A 19,816-nucleotide genomic window follows, 5' to 3' on the forward strand; every position below is an offset into this window, starting at 1 on the left:
TTCATCACTGTCATGTAGGTATTCTGCTTGTTCTACTGACTCCTGTTATGCCTTTGGGGTAGTTCAGATTTTGGGAAAACCTTGCACTCTTACGGCTTTAAGGCCGCTGATGGTAAGCCAATATCGCATGCTTCTCTTGTTGCGGCTCTTTTGGAACCATGTTCCCTGCCAAAACAACTGTCCATCGTCAAAACCAAAAGATCATGGTTCTGGTGACTTATCTGCGGCCTGTGGGAAATGCTTAGCAGACTGTCAGCAAGTGGGTAGCCAAAGAGGGCAAATCTTGCCCACATGTTTCCGAATCACCCATTTATTTGAGGTTTTCTCATTTCTCTTTGTCTCCTAACAGCCTCAACATAGCTTTTTGAGTTCCAAATTGTCTCCTTTTGAGGTAATTATGAGCCGACCATTCCCAACCCCATGGACCAAAGTTAACCCTGTTGTTTCATTTACAGGTAATCTAGATGTGATTGTTGGTGATTGTACTCAAGCTTTGATTGAGAAATTGAGTAGTGTATGTGGTGATGTCTCTGTGTCTCTCTCTTTGCCCACAGAAAAGTCACGTTTTCACACACACATTGAGTAATTTTTGTATTAGCTTTCTCATGACAACCACTTATGACCCATTTGCTGGCACAACTTGTGAATGTCACTTATATAGCTGGACCATACAGCTGTATCTACCATATAGCTGCCACTTATATAGCTGTACTTATTTAGCTGTATCTGTTTTTTATGTTGTTATTTGTAGATTTGTAGTCCTGTGATGTTAAACGTAGCACCATGGTCCTGGAGAAACGTTTTAATTGTGTACTGTACCAACTGTTTATGATTGAAATGACAATAAAAAAGCCTTGACCTTGACAAGACCTCAAACTTAAAGACAAGGAAGGTCTAGTGTGATCAAGCATGCACCAGGTCCTTTCAGGATCCAACAGGGCATTAGTAGAGATATTTGTTTGGCATGCTTGCAACTGGTTTTGACTAGTTGCAGTTCAATTATTTAAACTTATCTTTGCTTGCACATCTGCTCTCTGTTTTTCATCAGACTCTCCTGACCAGTAATTGTCCATCACCCACTAAAGCTACCATAGCACATGCAGATAACTTGGCTTCTTAAATCTCATCTCATTATCTCTAGCCGCTTTATCCTTCTACAGGGTTGCAGGCAAGCTGGAGCCTATCCCAGCTGACTACGGGCGAGAGGCGGGGTACACCCTGGACAAGTCGCCAGGTCATCACAGGGCTGACACATATGGCCCTTTTCCACTACCCTTTTTCAGCTCACTTCAGCTCACTTCAGCCCGACACGGCTCGCGTTTCGACTACCAAAAACCAGCACGACTCAGCTCGTTTCAGCCCTGCTTAGCCCCTAAAACTCGCACCGTTTTGGAGTGGGGCTGAAGCGAGCCAAAGCGAGCCGACTGAGGCTGGAGGCGTGAGCAGACACTCCCCTGTGCACTGATTGGTGAGGAGGCGTGTCCTCACATGCCCCGCGAGCGCGCTGGGATCTGTAAACACCGCAAACCCGGAAGAAGAATAATTATGAATTACGAGAATTTCTGAAGCCTTATGCGCCTCGCCTCATCTATACGCTCTTGCCAGTATCTGTTGGCGTTGTCGGTGACAACAAGCCACAGCACCGAGACCAGCAACACTAACGACTCCATGTCCTCCATGTTTATTGTTTACTATTCGGGTCGTGAGACTACCACTTAAAAGCTCACTGAATCAGTGACATACAGAGCATCGTGGACGAGTTCGCGGAGCGCAAGGCTCGTCGTATGCCCTTCAAATAATGCGCGCAGTAGGCTATTGATGTTTTATTATGAGCCATGTACAGTATCCTAATGTTTTTTTGTTTCTGAGTTACATGTTCGTTTGAAGGACTTAATGTACAAAATAACATAGTTGCACCCCGGAGTGTTGAAATTGGTAAACACAGTGCATTCAGTGAGGTTTGCACCGCCCTCCTTTTATTTCTGACTCTTCCTGTCACCACTCTGAGCGCTCATTCGTATGCCCTTCAAATAATGTGCGCAGTATAGGCTATTGATGTTTTATTATGAGCCATGTACAGTATCCTAATGTTTTTTGTTTCTGAGTTACATGTTCGTTTGAAGGACTTGATGTACTAAATAACATAGTTGCACCCAGTAGTGTTGAAATTGGTAAACACCGCAGTTGCGGACATTTTGTAGCCTAAAATGATGTTATGATAAGCTTTAATAAAGGGCCCGGTCATTTGCCCCGCCCCCGGCCCGGCTCTGACTTGTTCCGCCACTGTCACTGATGTCACTGTTTGCGCTGCTTAACGGCATCACATGACGTCCACCCACTTTCACTAACTCCACCCAATGTGTCCACCCACTTCCAGCCAGCACGGTTCAGCGCGGTTGTAGTCGAAATGCAACTTCAATAGCCCCGCTCAGCCCGACTCAGCACGGCACGGCTCAGCCCGACTCAGCTCGACTCGGCACGGCACGGCTCAGCCGCGTTTGTAGTGGAAAAGCGGCAATAGACACAGACAACCATTCACACTCACATTCACACCTACGCTCAATTTAGAGTCACCAGTTAACCTAACCTGCATGTCTTTGGACTGTGGGGGAAACCGGAGCACCCGGAGGAAACCCACGCGGACACAGGGAGAACATGCAAACTCCGCACAGAAAGGTCCTCGCCGGCCCCGGGGCTCGAACCCAGGACCTTCTTGCTGTGAGGCGACAGCACTAACCACTACACCACCGTGCCGCCCGGCTTCTTGAATCACATTGTCCAATTGTTTAGTTACACCACACTCTTGAATGTGGATGGACACACGGAAACACACACACGCCATGTTTGTCTTTCAATAAACTGAGAAACATCTCTGAACAGTTGTGTCTGTGTCAGTGCTGTTGCTCCCAGATCCATGAGGCAGAATCTTCTCGGCAGCAGAGGACTACATTTCTCAATCCTATTTTGTCAATTCAACTTTTTTCAGTACAGACCAATCAAAACTTCAGTTATACACTGAATTAGTATACTTTACTACTCATCTTTAACATCATTCAATACCAGCTACATTGCTTCATGTTGTACAGTAAACCACTGAGAGCTGCAATATGACAGAAATCTAAAATAACCATCACAACTTGAAATGCAACACAAGATGTAACTATATATAAATGAAAGATTTATATTTTTGCAAAATACTACATAAATCAAAAGAAATAAAATGTATTTATGTCTTCTGTAATCAACTTACATTATCAATGGGAACAGAGCCATCATCCTACTAATAAGCAGGCCAGACTGGAACACTATACCCTCCCCCAAAAAAGAGGCTCATTAACCCAGGAACAGGTTTTAATTTCATTCAGAAATCAAAAGTAGAAAAAAATCAGCTAAATATAATTCTTACAATTTTAAATTGCTTTGTCAAACATCAAAAAATTCAACAAAAGACGAAATATTAGCATGACATAGTATACCCTAATAACAATTTTATGTTCCCAGAACGTTCTGGGCACATACGCCTTTGGTTGCCTATACGGTGCATATACGTTAGGTTTGGTTGCCACTCGGTTGCTACATGGTTGCCATGGAAAGTTTTATGTGTAAAGTTCAATAACAGTTTGTGGATTTGTGATTAAGGTCCTGTTTATCTGGGAAATTTATTTATAATTTGCACATGTAATTTCTGAGGCTAATACTAATGCTTTGTGATTTGATGCAGTTTTGTTCCTGCTTACATTTTATTTCTGTCATATGAATTTTATGGCTCTCTTTACTGTGATACAGAACAAATGTTTGTTTACCTTGTGGACGGATTTTGTTGAATTCCTTCTCACAGATTTTCTTGACTCATTTTTTCAGGTCCGAGAGATTTTTCCTCACTCCATCAAATGAGAGATGTTGATTGACAGTGAAGCTGGGTGAGTCGTCACATCCAGGAGAAACACAGAGAGACGGGAAACTCTACAGAGAGGAAACACAGAATAGAGAAGGAGAAAAGTGTAGGAGAGGAACAAATGAATCTCAGACTGAATCAGACCAAAGACACACTTGGGATCTCAGACAGGAACATTTATTGCTGTAATGAGCTTTTAGGAGGAAACTTTGTGAGGAACAGCGCCCTCTGTAGATCAGACAGTGAGTGTTACCTGGAGGAAGTGGATGTGATCGTGTGTGTGTGAAAGCTGCTCCAGCTCAGTGACTCTCCTCTGAAGATCAGCAATCTCCTGCTCCAGTTGCTTCAGGAGTCGTTCAGCTCGACTCAGTTCAGCTTTCTCCTGAGCTCTGATCAGCTCCGTCACCTCCGAGCGCCTTTTCTCCATGGAGCTGATCATCTCAGTAAAGATCCTCTCACTGTCATCTACTGCTGCCTGTGAATGCCTGTTAGAACACACGCACACAGGTCAAATGGGAAACTATTTAAAAACACTGTATGTGTATCTTTAGGAGAATCTCTCTACCCAAGTTGCCATTACAGCTTTACTCAACATAGAAGCAGTTTTTAAAAAGAAACGGAATGTTCCATGTTTCCATGAAGTAATGTTATGGGTTTTTTCCTACTGTGATAGCTCTCTTTTTCAGAAAGGTAGTATTTCCATTTCCTCATGTCATGTGATTTAAATGAGAATGTGTTTCCATTTCAATTATGTGAAATAGTGCTTGATCGAATTGTCTGGGGAAAAAAAACACTCGTGAGCATAAAAGCTTTCTTTGCAATATTTGAGAGGATTTTGAAAACCCTACATTTTCACTGAACCTGGATGTCTGGTATAACAGGCCTGAACTCTTCCTCTGTGCCAAAAGATAGTGTTATAACAGCCACATGCATAGACATAGATGACATTAAGCAAGTGAAGGATTTTTACTTAATAGCAGGGCAGAAATATACAAACAGCAGTACAGTCTAGGCAAGGGTCAAAATCCAGTGTCGGTCAGAGTTGGCATACAATCCAAAACAGCAGGCAAGGGCCAACAATAGAGGTCTGTGCGGGTCGGATTTTTCAGTCCCGCTCCCGCCCGCGCCCGCATTGTGCAGTCCCGCTCCCGCCCGCAAAGAATTATGATTTTCAGTCCCGCTCCCGCCCGCGCCCACAAAAAAATTATGATTTTCAGTCCCGCTCCTGCCCGCGCCTGCCATATTTTGTCCCACTCCCGCCCGCAAATCCCGCATGATGCAGACGTTCACGTTATTTCTCAGGAAAGTTCTTGTCTTGACACAGCGTGATGGTGCCCCGCCCCCTACTTTGAGTGGATTTGAGCATAAATATCTACAGCTCACATTCGTTATTATTTACCTTGTTTCTGAATTCAGCATGTAGTGTCTCTAATAATAATAATTAGTGCTGTCAAGCAATTAAAATATTTAATCATGAATCGCACATTTTTATCACATGAGAAACCATTATAATTCTCTGATCAGCATAAAAAAGTGAATGGGCTTGCTTTATACTAATGGTGTTTTGTTTTTTATTACAAAGCAGAGCTAGTAAGAGAAGTGAATTGATTTACTGCTTGAGTTAGTCTACAACTCTAATCAGAGAGACAGGTTACACAGTGACGGTAGGCTTGACTCAATGCTATCCCAGAAATCCTTCCTGCAATATGCAAATTTGGCCGCCTCTGATTGGACAGCCAAATTTGCATATTACAGGAAGGATTTCTGGGATAGCATTGAGTCAAGCCTACCGTCACTGTATAACCTGTCTCTCTGATTAGAGTTGTAGACTAACGCAAGCAGTAAATCACTTCACTCATGGTTCTCTTGCTAGCTGGGTGTGAACTGTGAGTCATTAGAGTGATCAAAGGATTTCCCGTTAGGGTGATCAATGGCAAATTTAAGATGCTATTCCTCTGGCAATCTGACACTCTCTGCAAATTTAGGCATCTTAAAATGTTTTTATTTATGCCAAATAAAATATCCAGCACAAGTTATATATAATAGACATAAATTAATAATTTATAAATTTTATTTCAAACACGTTTTTGGTTAGCGGGACTGCAGCTTATCATCGCTCCCGCCCGTGCTGCATATGTGCACTTACGGTCCTGCCTGCACCCGCAATGAGCTTTCAAAATTTGTCCCACACCGCACTGCTTTGCAGCGGGTCCCGTGACTCCCGCGGAGTGCAGGGCTCTAGCCAACAACAAGAAAACAAACAGGAAAAAACTCAGGCACAGACTTAGTTGCTGGGTTTGAACAGAATATCATCTCAAGACTGAATAAAGAACTCAGGAAAACAAGGAGTTTAAATAGACACATAAACCAGGCTCAGGTGAACACAATACATAAATAATTAGCATGGGTGACATGGTGGTGTAGTGGTAGGCACGGTCGCCTCACAGCAAGAAGGTTCCGGGTTCGAGCCCAGCGGCCGGCGAGGGCCTTTCTGTGTGGAGTTTGCATGTTCTCCCTGTGTCTGCGTGGGTTTCCTCTGGGTGCTCCGGTTTCCCCCACAGTCCAAAGAGTTAGGTTAATGTGGGGTGGCCTTGGGCTGAAGTGCCCTTGAGCAAGGTACTTAACCCCTGACTGCTCCCCGGGTGCTCTAGTGTGGCTGCCCACTGCTCTGTGTGTGTGTGTGTGTGTACGCATGTGTTCACTGCTTCAGATGGGTTAAATGCAGAGGATGAATTTCACTGTGCTTGAAGTGTGCATGTGACGAATAAAGGTTTCTTCTTCTTTTCTTCTATTAGACCAAACAAAGACACTGAGGTCCCCACATGGCCAAAAAAGTAAGAGCAGTCACAAAGTCATGACACTTTTTTTTTACTTCACTATTTAAGCAGGTTAATGGAAACACAGCTACTCTTCACTCCTTACCTAAAGCCTCACTCACAACCCGCCGTATGGGCTGCTACGGGTGGTCTATGGTAAAAAATTTGGCAAAACTGTGCTTGAGACTTGCGAGATACTTGCGTGTATTCAGTGCAGGGGCGTATCAAGCTTTCCAAAAGCGGGGGTGTTCTGGAATGGGGAAGCCATATCATTAGAAATCTGTTTATGGCTATATACACGCCCAGCGTGTACACTGTGATGTACTGTCAATGACCGATATGGAACTTTTTCATACCCGTGGTCCATGGATGCAAATGAAAGGGAGTACAGCAGAAAGCCTTTAATTCCAGTTGACTCCAGCCAAGTTCTGCATTTCATGCAGAGAGCTGTCATGTTGGGTTTTGGTGTTGTTACTGCCAGGGCTATGTAATTATTCAGTAAGTGAAGGCAAAAAGTATTGAGTGATAATTCTAGGTAACAGGATACTGTTCTATAACAGAGATGTCAGTATTGCTGCCTACACTGGTATACACTGATATAAACAAAACCAAAAACTTCACATAGCCCAAGAAGTCATACACAGTGTATAGATCATACACCATCATGCATAACAGTTTGGACTGGGATCGCTTTGTGTGAGCAGGAGGCATGGCTAATCAGTTCATGTTGGAGAAGTGCAGCATCCTGGAAGGACCTCTTTAGTATAGCATTCAAATAAGACGGGGCAGTTCCTGCTTTTAATGTCTTTAATTATTCAAACTCGTGTACAAAACTTGTTTGCATCATGCATTACATGCATGGCACCTGGGACAACTGTTTGAATGACAGCATCGCAAGCGCTTTGAGAAGGGTCTGTCTGCAGAGCCGCAGAGCCAGGCACAGTAAGCACCACATGCGACGTCAAACCTGGAACGGTGAATCAGGAGCGGTAAAACTGGTGTTGGCTCTGCAGCTCTGCAGACAGATACTGTATTATTGAGCGCTTTCGGCACGCTACGCAAACTGGCTATTATATTCATGAACTGCTGATTGGTCGGGTGAGAAAAACTGTTTTGAGTCCGTTGCGTGGCTGTTTTTTGTCTAACGTTATGGCCATAGACCGCGGAACGCATTTGAACAAGGGGGGGCCACAATCGCAAGAGGGTGTCACCGAAATGTTAGGTCGGACATGATGCATATAGGCTACATTATACACGGACATGCACGTAATGCTATCAGTCATGACAGCCAGCACAGAACCGCGCAGATTAAAATGCACAAGAAAAGCACCTCGGTGGTCGGTGGTAACTCAACTTAAACTGCTTGCTTGTACCAGTACTAAAGCACTATAGAGAGAAACACTGAACACAGAGAAGTGCACTCGGCGGTGCTTGGTCAGAGGAAAGTATGGGAATATGCCTGCAGTTTTGTCAGAGCTGCGTGTGTGTCCGCGCGCGCGCGAGTGCGCGTGTGCGTTTCCACAATATGCCAGCACATATCTGCGCAGAATAAAATGCCAAAACAGCCAACACTAATAACCCCAGCATCAGTTATGATTTTAGTCCACAATATGCCAGCACAGAAGTGCGCAGAATAAACTGCCAAAACAGCCAACAGCACAGAAGGCTATACATAGATTAATCCATCGGTCATGACTTTAGCCCACAACATACCAGCACATAACTGTGCAGAATAAAATGCTAAAACAGCCAACAGTACACAACAAAAGCACCTCAGTAGTAGGCTAACTCAACTTAAACAACTTGCTTGTATCAGTACCAATGCAGTATAGAAACACTGAATACAGAGGAAGCAGTGCAGTCGGCGGTGCTAATAGAAGTAACCAATGACTTACCCTTAAAACTTCCCAAAGGCCTGCCTGCGTCTGTCATTGGCCTGCACGAACTCCCTTGCGATGGCTGTCATGTCAGTTTGTTCCAGAACGTCACGGTGAATATGGCAGTTCATCAAGTCATTCAGTCTCTTTTGTGTCATTGTGGATCGGAGGTATGATTTCAGTCGACGAAGTGTGGAAAACGAACGCTCTGCTGATGCCGAGGGCACGAAGGCCAAAAGCCAGGGCACCGAGGCCATAAAATAAAACAATGATTTTAAGTTCACGTCTATAATGAATTTAATTTAAGGACGACTCTTCTGAGGAAGATTGGAGTCCTGGTCAAAACTATCAAGCAGGTAAAGAAACATCTACAATATTATGTCTGAAGATAAGAAAATATTGAACACATCTAAACTTATCAATCCACTACTCACTTCAAAAATTGTAAAACTTATTAAACCTATATCCTCCCATAATTTTTGTTCAATTGACACCAAATGTGCAAGAGCATCTTCAGACTGTACTACTACGCAGATTTTTGATTAATCAAAATTGAGCCTGGAGTTCATCAAAATGTTTGACTGTAAATGGAACATATACTAGCATGCAGGCTACTGATTAACCCATAAGAACCCAGACCAACTTCTCAATCAAGGAAAATTATTGAGGAAATAAAATGAACTAAATAGACGACAAAGAAAACATCTCTGACCTTTTATTTTTTTAAATAGCACTTTCATGTCTCAAGATCTGAAATATTAAATTGCAAATTTGCAGAACACTGCAACACTATTACACTGTTAACCCCAAAGTTCATTCTATGCAAACAGTTTGAGTAAATTCCACTTTTAAAGATTAGTTTTATTGCATTACTTAAACAGTAGGAGTATATGAAGAGTATATGAGACAGTCATTGGGTTACTCATTTTTGTAATTTAATCAAACTTAAACTATCCTGTTTTACCTCAGGCCACAGTGCTGCCCTGCTGTGATTGGCTCAAAACTCAAGACAAGTTGAGTTGACGGCTACAGAGGAAGTTGCGCCATTTTCTAATTTACACAGAGCAATTTAAGGTCTTTGCACTTTTGACAGCAAGCTAATTAGCATGTTAGTGACTACAGTCGGTACTCGGCACGTTAAAAGTGGGTCAACGTTGTAACGACATAACGCTACTGTACAAGCAATGCTTATTTAACGGGAACAAACTTAAGCCCTATATGTTGAAATTCCTCTCTTATTCGCTCGTTAATTTATCACACAGTCTTACCTCAGTCAACTTCTTCCCTCCTTCTGTGAAAATTCAACGTCTCAGACGCGGACACAAGTGGGCGGGGGATGCATTTGATTAAGTCTCCTGATTGGCTGGTGATAGATTGGTGTCATTATAGCGTGTCGGAGCGGTTCATGCCAGGCTCGAGTCCGCTCAACGTCAAAAAATATTGGTTTAGCCTATTTTTAAAATAATTTTCAAAAAGTTACCCGGGTCACGGCCCCCCTGGCCCGGGCGGTTCCGCGGTCTATGCGTTATGGCAATAGTTTACTTCCTTGTTACACATTTTATAGTAGCTGTATAATTTTCATAATGATGTCATTTTAATCTGACAAAAGTGCGGGGGATGAAATTGTGTTTCAACAAAAGTGGGGGAGATGAAATGTACGCATCCCCCACGAGTGATACGCCCCTGATTCAGTGCCATAGAAGGTCACAGACTGCTCATGGAGACTTTTGGTCCTGCACATGCAAATCAAGAACTCATACACTACGTACGGGACCCATACTCCCTTTGTACACTTGAACCAAGTCAGCAGCGCAGCTAGTAGGGGCTTTTTGCGATGACAGTAAGATTCATGAGTGATGCGCGGTCATTGTATGAGTGACATGCCTCAGAAGTACTACACAAATATTCCACACTTGCTATTTGTGCGGCACGCAAGACAGAAGTGCATCTCACTTTCTACTCCATGTGTGGTGTGCACACAGCGCACATGACCTGCACGCAGCGCACGTGACCTGCACACAGCACATGTGATCTGCATGCGATACGAGGGGCAAGACTCTGGGTATAAATATTGGGGAGGAACAAAGGAACCGATCATGTAACATTATAGAAGGAAGAAGACCACCTCATTTGCCGTTTTTATTTGAGTATATGTTTAATTTACTATGCAAACATCAAATAATAATGAAGGGAATAACGCATTTTATTACACTGTAAAAAATCCTAACTAAATAACCCGACAGTTTGAGCACTGAAACACACTTTGACTCCGAGCTGCTGTCCTGCTCCTACTACTGCTGAGTGGTGGGACGGGGTGTCGAGATGTCCTTGTCCTCATCACTGAGCATGGCACAATGGCCTCACAGTGATGATGGGATTGCAATATCCTCACTTCTGAGCATCATTAGCTGAAATATACTGTACATGAAAATCAGCATATATATATATATATATATATATATATATATATATATATATATATATATATATAATATTAATTACATAAGCATATAGATACTGAAAAGAATGTTTCAAGCATGTGTATTTACCTGTGAAAATCCCTTTGGCGGGGTGCTGTGCCTTCTGCCGGCTTGAAGGCATACTTCTCCCTGTCCGTGTATAGCCCATGTGAGCGTGTGAGATTTATATTCCACCAAAATCCCTTTCCCCTCCTAGAACTGCCACCTTATTGTGGTGGAGGGGTTTGTGTGCTTGAATGATCCTAGGAGCTATGTTGTCGGGGGCATTATGCCCCTGTTAGGGTTTCCCAAGGCAGACAGGTCCTGGGTGACAGGCCAGACCAAGAGCAGTTCACCAAAAACCCCTATGGAGAAAAAATCCAGGACCGTGACGTCGCCCGGTAGGACGCAGCCGGGGCCCCACCCTGGAGCCAGGCCCGGGGTTGGGGCTCGTATGCGAGCGCTTGGTGGCCGGGCCTTTGCCCATGGGGCCCGGCCGGGCTCAGCCCGAAGAGGTGACGTGGGCCCGACCTCCTGTGGGTTCACCACCCACAGAGGTAGCAGTAGGGGTTTGGTGCAGTGTGGATTGGGTGGCAGTCGAAGGCAGGGGCCTCGACGACCTGATCCCCGGACACAGCGGCTGGCTGTTGGGACATGGAATGTCACTTCGCTGGGGGGGAAGGAGCCTGAGCTTGTGCGGGAGGTTGAGAGGTACCGGCTAGAGATAGTCAGGCTCACCTCCATGCACAGCTTGGGCTCTGGAACCCAGCTCCTCGAGAGGGGCTGGACTTTCCACTTCTCTGGAGTCGCCCGTGGTGAGCGGCGGCGGGCTGGTGTGGGCTTCCTTATAGCTCCCCAGCTCAGCCGCCATGTGTTGGAGTTTACCCCAGTCAACGAGAGGGTCGCCTCTCTGCGCCTTCAGATTGGGGAGAGGGCCCTTGCTGTTGTTTGTGCCTACGGGCCAAATAGCAGTATAGAGTATCCGGCCTTCTTGGAGTCCCTGGGAGAGGTACTGAGGGGTGCTCAGACTGGGGACTCCATTGTGCTACTGGGGGACTTCAATGCTCACGTGGGCGATGACAGTGACACCTGGAGGGGCGTGGTTGGGAGGAACGGCCTCCCCGATCTGAACCCGAGTGGTGTTTTGTTATTGGACTTCTGTGCTAGTCACAGTTTGTCCATAACGAACACCATGTTCGAGCATAGGGGTGTCCATAAGTGCACGTGGCACCAGGACACCTTAGGTCGGAGGTCGATGATCGACTTTGTAGTCGTGTCATCTGATCTCCGACCCTATGTCTTGGATACTCGGGTGAAGAGAGGGGCTGAGTTGTCAACTGATCACCACCTGGTGGTGAGTTGGATCCGCTGGCGGAGGAGGAAGCTGGACAGACCTGGCAGGCCCAAACGTATGGTGAGGGTCTGCTGGGAACGTCTGGCCGAGCACTCTGTTGAGGGGGTCTTTAACTCCCACCTCCGGGAGAGCTTTTCCCAGCTTCCGAGGGAGGCGGGGGACATTGAGTCTGAGTGGACCATGTTCTCTACCTCCATTGTGGACGCAGCTGTTCGGAGCTGTGGCCGCAAGGTCTCCGGTGCCTGTCGTGGCGGCAATCCCTGAACCCGGTGGTGGACACCGGAAGTAAGGGATGCCGTCAAGCTGAAGAAGGAGTCCTATCGGGCCATGTTGACCTCCGGGACTCCTGAGGCAGCCGACGGGTATCGGCAGCCGACGGATATCGGCAGCCGACGGGTATCGGCAGGCCAGGCGTGCTGCAGCTCGGGCAGTTGCAGAGGCAAAAACTCGGAACTGGGAGGAGTTCGGGGAGGCCATGGAGAAGGACTACCGGTCGGCCTCGAAGAAATTCTGGCAAACCGTCCGGCGCCTCAGGAGGGGGAAGCAGTACTCTGCCAACACTGTTTACAGTGCGGGTGGGGAGCTGTTGACCTCGACTGGGGACATTGTCGGGCGGTGGAAGGAATACTTTGAGGATCTCCTCAATCCCACCGTCATGTCTTCCACTGAGGAGACTGAGGCTGATGACTCAGAGGTGGACTCGTCCATTACCCAAGCCGAAGTCACTGAGGTGGTTTGCAAGCTCCTCGGTGGCAAGGCACCGGGGGTGGATGAGATCCGCCCTGAGTATCTCAAGTCTCTGGATGTTGTGGGGCTGTCTTGGTTGACACGCCTCTGCAACATCGCGTGGCGGTCGGGGACAGTGCCTCTGGAGTGGCAGACTGGGGTGGTGGTCCCTCTTTTTAAGAAAGGGGACCGGAGAGTGTGCTCCAATTATAGGGGAATCACACTTCTCAGCCTCCCAGGGAAAGTTTACTCCAGGGTACTGGAGAGGAGAATTCGACCGATAGTCGAGCCTCGGATCCAGGAGGAACAATGCGGTTTTCGTCCTGGTCGCGGAACACTGGACCAGCTCTATACCCTTCATAGGGTGCTCGAGGGTTCATGGGAGTTTGCCCAACCAGTCCACATGTGCTTTGTGGATCTGGAGAAGGCATTCGACCGTGTCCCCCGTGGTATTCTGTGGGGGGTGCTTCGGGAGTATGGGGTTCGGGGCTCTTTGCTAAGGGCTGTCCGGTCCCTGTACGAACGGAGCAGGAGTCTGGTTCGCATTGCCGGCAGTAAGTCAGACCTGTTCCCAGTGCATGTTGGACTCCGTTAGGGCTGCCCTTTGTCACCGGTTCTGTTCATAATTTTTATGGACAGAATTTCTAGGCGCAGCCAGGGGCCGGAAGGAATCCTGTTTGGGAACCACAGGATTTCATCTCTGCTTTTTGCGGATGATGTTGTCCTGTTGGCTTCTTCAAACCAGGACCTTCAGCATGCACTGGGGCGGTTTGCAGTCGAGTGTGAAGCGGCTGGGATGAGAATCAGCACCTCCAAGTCCGAGGCCATGGTTCTCGACCGGAAAAGGGTGGCTTGCCCTCTCCAGGTTGGTGGAGAAGTCCTGCCTCAAGTGGAGGAGTTTAAGTATCTCGGGATCTTGTTCACGAGTGAGGGAAGGATGGAGCGTGAGATCGACAGGCGGATCGGTGCAGCCTCCGCAGTGATGCGGTCGCTTTACCGGTCCGTCGTGGTGAAGAAGGAGCTGAGCCAAAAGGCGAAGCTCTCAATTTACCGGTCGATCTACGTTCCGACTCTCACCTATGGTCATGAGCTTTGGGTAATGACAGAAAGAACAAGATCGCGGATACAAGCGGCTGAAATGAGTTTCCTTCACAGGGTGGCTGGGTGCTCCCTTAGAGATAGGGTGAGAAGCACAGTCACTTGGGAGGAGCTCGGAGTAGAGCCGCTGCTCCTCCACATCGAGAGGAACCAGCTGAGGTGGCTCGGGCATCTTTTTCGGATGCCTCCTGGACGCCTCCCTGGGGAGGTGTTCCAGGCATGTCCCCCCGGGAGGAGGCCCCGGGGAAGACCCAGGACACGCTGGAGGGACTATGTCTCTCGGCTGGCCTGGGAACGCCTCGGTGTTCTTCCCGAGGAGCTGGCCGAGGTGTCTGGGGAAAGGGAAGTTTGGGCTTCCATGCTTAGACTGCTGCCTCCGCGACCCGGTCCTGGATAAGCGGAAGAAGACGAGACGAGACGAGACAAAATCCCTTTGTTTTATTGTATTTTCATTGTATATTCAGGTTTGAATGAGTTCATCTTTTTAGGGAGCTTTTATTTTGGTAGTCGTCTTTTATTTTGACACTATGTGTGACGCTGTGTTACTGTTATTCGCGCCTCTTTCCTCAGTCGGCTGAAGGCGCTGCTGAGGAGAGGTAAGACTTGGTCGTCACTCTGGTCGTTGTTGTGTGAAACACGGTAAAACGCTAGACAGAGACTTGTATATTACTTTGTGTAAGTTGCTAACGTTGGTCTCTTGTGTTATAGTGTTTATCTTGTGTGGCAGCGGGGGCGTGGTCAAGCGCCGGTCTGTGACAGGAGGGCGGAGCCAGGGAAGGTGAGTGGCAGAATCACTACACCTGACGGTAATTAACCTGTGTTTGTGTGTCTTCCCAGTAACCGTGCCCTATTTAAGGAGGCAGAGGGAGAGCAGAGGAGAGCTCTTCCCGGGACAAGAACACAGCATGTGTGTGTGTGTATTTACCAAATAGGAACGATTGTTATACTGAAAAGTCTGGCAATAAAAGCCTGTTGTTCCCTGAAGCTTTGTCCTGCCGTCCTCTGTGCTCCACCCACACCTAACAGAGCTCTACAGTGGTGCCGAAACCCGGGAAAAAGGTGGAGCACCAACACAGCAGCCCCATGGAATCCTCCCCGTTCGCGGACCTGGTCCACGCCCTCGCCACGGCTCAGCAAAGCCAGCACCAGGTGCTCATCACGCTCCGAAAGGAACAAGAGTGACGCTTCGAAGCCCTGGTGCTGGCCCAGCAGGAAGATCGCGAGGCATTCCGGCATCTCCTCGCATCGGCGGGGTCCACCAACATCCCGGCCGCGGGCCCGTCTCCCCTCACCGTGACCAAGATGGGCCCGCAGGACGACCCCGAGGCGTTCCTCGCATTGTTCGAACAGGTCGCCGAAGCCTCGGGGTGGCCGATGGAGCAGCGCGCGGCGCGCCTCCTCCCCCTCCTGATGGGAGAGGTGCAGCTGGCCGCGCTACAGCTCCCCGCCGACCACCAGCTGGCCTACGTGGACCTTCGCCGGGCCGTCCTCCAGCGCGTGGGGCGCACACCAGAACAACAGCGCCAGCGTTTCCGCGTGCTGCGGTTGGAGGAAGTCAGCCGGCCGTTCGCATTTGGCCAGCAGCTCCGGGATGCCTGCTGGCGGTGGCTGAGGGCCGATGATCGTGACACCAAGGGAATCATCGATCAGGTGGTGCTGGAGCAGTTCATCGCCCGCTTACCAGCCAGAACCGTGGAATGGGTCCAGTCCCACCGCCCGGCGTCGCTGGATCAGGCAGTAAGACTGGCAGAGGATCATTTGGCGGCTGTTCCGGCGGCAGGACAGCCGACGACGTCTTCTCTTCTCTCCTCTTCTCTCTCTCTTTCTCACCTCCCTTCTGTGTCCCGTCCTCACCCCATTCCCCCACCACGGAGATGGGGGCCGGCTCCACCCCAGCCGGCCCGCCGCACCTGTGGTGCCCTCTCGTTTCTCCCTTCTGTGTCTGTCTCTCCCCCCCTCAGGTGAGTGAGCCCCAGAGCACCAGTGCAGAGGGAAAGCCCGGGCTGGTTTGCTGGCACTGCGGGGAGCCAGGCCACCTGCAACAACAGTGCGCAGCAATGGAGGTGGGCGCAGTGGTACGGATCCCCGACGCGCCAGAGGCTGCCCTCGATCGGGCTGGAGCGTATCGCATACCGGTGAGTGTCCAAGGGGCTACATATCAGGCGTTGGTGGATTCGGGTTGCAATCAGACCTCGATCCGCCAAAGCCTGGTGCAAGACGAGGCATTGGGGGGAGCACAGGGGGTGAAGGTGTTGTGTGTGCACGGGGATGTTCACAGCTACCCTTTGGTGTCGGTCCACATATTTTTCAGAGGGGAAAAATCTATAGTGAAGGCGGCGGTTAATCCTCGCCTTACCCACTCTTTAATTTTGGGGACTGATTGGCCGGGATTTCGGGGTTTAATGACGCACCTAGTAAAGAGTGGGTCCTGCCATTTGACAGGGGGAGGTCCCGGTGTCGCTTTAGCTAGAGCTGCTGTCGCAGAGCCATCTACGTCATCTCCGCGTCAGAGTGAGGAGCCGCCGGCTCCTCCTCTTTCTGTTGGGGAATCCCTCGCGGATTTCCCATTAGAACAATCGCGAGACGAGACTCTGCGACATGCGTTTGACCAAGTGAGAGTAATCGATGGTCAAACGCTCCAGCCGAACGCCACCCCGTCCTTCCCCTATTTTTCTATTATGAAGGATAGATTATACCGAGTGACGCAGGACACTCAGACGAAAGAGCGAGTCACACAGCCTTTAATTCCAAAGAGCCGCCGGGAATTGGTATTTCAGGCGGCTCACTTTAATCCCATGGCTGGACACCTAGGGCAGGATAAGACACTAGCCCGAATAATGGCCCGATTCTATTGGCCGGGGATTCGCGGTGATGTCCGTAGGTGGTGTACGGCGTGCCGCGAATGCCAGTTAGTAAATCCAGCGGCCATTCCAAAGGCGCCTTTGCACCCCCTACCATTAATCGAGACCCCGTTCGAAAGAAATGGATCTCGTCGGGCCATTAGATCGGTCAGCACGAGGGTACCGCTTTATATTAGTTCTGGTGGACTATGCAACGCGATACCCGGAAGCGGTGCCTCTTCGCAATATCTCAGCACGCAGTATTGCGGAGGCCTTCTTCCACGTCATCTCACGAGTTGGAATCCCGAAAGAGATTCTGACTGACCAAGGCACCTCGTTTATGTCACGAACACTGAGCGAACTGTATGGGCTATTAGGTATTAAGCCGATCTGCACCAGCGTTTATCACCCACAAATGGATGGTTTAGTTGAATGGTTCAATCACACCCTCAAGAATATAATTAAAAAATTCGTAAGTGAGGACGCACGTAACTGGGATAAATGGCTCGAACCCTTGTTATTTGCAGTGCGAGAGGTCCCCCAAGCCTCCACGGGGTTCTCCCCATTTGAATTGTTATACGGGCGTAAGCCACGCGGCATTTTAGATGTGCTGCGAGAAAATTGGGAGGAGGGACCTTCACAGAGTAAAAACGAAATTCAGTACATTATGGACCTGCGCGCAAAACTCCACACGCTCACCCACCTAACTCAGGAGAATTTGCGGCAGGCCCAGGAACGGCAAGCCCGCCTGTACAACAAGGGCACGCGCCTTAGAGAGTTCACTCCAGGAGATAAGGTACTCGTACTGTTGCCCACGTCGAGCTCCAAATTAATCGCCAAGTGGCAAGGACCCTTTGAGGTCACACGGCGAGTCGGGGACATCGACTATGAGGTGAGGTGAACGGACGGGGGGGGGGGGGGCGCTACAGATCTACCACCTCAATCTGCTTAAACTCTGGAATGAGGAGGTCCCCGTGGCATTGGTGTCGGTACACACCAGACAAGACTTGACAGCTTTGTATTTTCTCCCAGTGCAGGAATCACACTCCACATCTCGAGGTCCAGCGTAACAGTGAGCAGGAGAAGCAGCTTAGAGTTCAGTCTTCTTCAGTTTCTCCACCACTTCAGCCAGAGTGTTGTTTCTGCGTAGAACAGACCTTGGAGTGAAAGTCACTCTGCACTGGGGGCAGCTGTAGACACCCTTCACATCCTCCTGATCCCAGCAGCCATTAATACACACCTTACAGAAATTGTGTCCACAGGGAATAGTCACAGGATCCTTCAGGAGAGCCAGACACACTGGACAACTGAACTGTTCTTGATGTACTGAAATACTGGCCTCTGCCATTTTTCTATAGTAGAGGGAGAGAGAGAAGTCTGCATATCTCTGAGATTTCTAAGTTTCGTTTACTCTGAAATGAACTTGCTGGTTCTGCATGTTGTGTGTCACAGAGAGAGTGGATGTGGTTTTTTTGTAATGTGTAACTATAATTTGTAATGTGACCTGGTGTATGTCAGCAAATTGCTATTCATTGTAATGAGATTTGAAACAGTGTGTGAGTGTGTATTTCCTACAGGAAGTATAGACTTGAACAATTTGCCAGTGGTAGTTGAAGTGAACAATGAATGCATGTGTCTCTCAAACACACACACACACACAGAGAGAGAGAGAGAGAGAGAGAGAGAGAGAGAGAGACAGACAGAGCTTTCCTGAGTGAACGTCCTGATTCTTTGCATTTTATAATGTGTAAGAGAGAGTGGGTGTGAGAGAGTGAGTTCAGACTTTAAGAAAAAGTGAAGCTGCACAAGATAGTTTTGTGTAAAGGAACTTCTCTGTGATTACAAGAGTGAGGATAATTGAAATAACTCCCAGGTGTGTTACCTGTTTCCAGTAAGGTGCACACACATTATTAACCAGGGTTGCCAGGTTTCAGCAACTTTCCAGTCCAAACACACACACACACACACACACACACACACACACACACACACAAAATATGTGAGATTGGAAAAAGAGAGAAATATTTTCTATTTTATTTTGAGCCTTTTTATATAAAACAAGGTCAAGGTGCGTACACATTTCCAATATATGGACACCACCCACTCAAAAATCCCCCTTCTTTGGTCTTTCCAATATACCTTACAATAAAAATGGTTCTGTACATAATATACACACTGCAGAGAGTACTTTTAAACTATCCCAATTGGAGTAAAGAAATGCAAACGTGGAAACCTTGTGATTAACTGTCCTGTCCACTGCTCCACATCCACTGAAAATGTTTAAAGAGTGAGTATGGGGCACTGTGATTCCTAAGTGGACCCCTGTTAGCACTGGTTGCAGTTCTCACTTTTGACCATTACATGCAATAATAATTCTATGTTGCTGCCTACACTTGTCCACTCAGACTGAAGCATGTGTAATGCGGTGACTCACCCTGTGCTGGAGTCAAACCCAGGCCTATATTGGAAAAGAAACACATTCCCAAGAGAGGCTAAAACTGAAACAGGAACTCAGCATAAAAGATCTGTGGCCTGACACTCATCCTTCAGCAAACACATAAACAAAAAAAGAGATGGGCTCATAAAAACAAAAGCCATAGAGGAACTAAAAGTATAATCAGGAAGGTTTCTTAAATCTTAAATGAATTGTAAACTTGGGAATACCAGGCAAAAAAAGCAAAACCAAAAAAAAACAAAACTCTGACTGGAGCTCTGACTACAGGAAACTAACCAGAAAACAAAAGAAAATAC

Source organism: Neoarius graeffei, chromosome 17 (genome assembly GCF_027579695.1).
Source record: "Neoarius graeffei isolate fNeoGra1 chromosome 17, fNeoGra1.pri, whole genome shotgun sequence".
Lineage (NCBI taxonomy): Eukaryota > Metazoa > Chordata > Actinopteri > Siluriformes > Ariidae > Neoarius > Neoarius graeffei.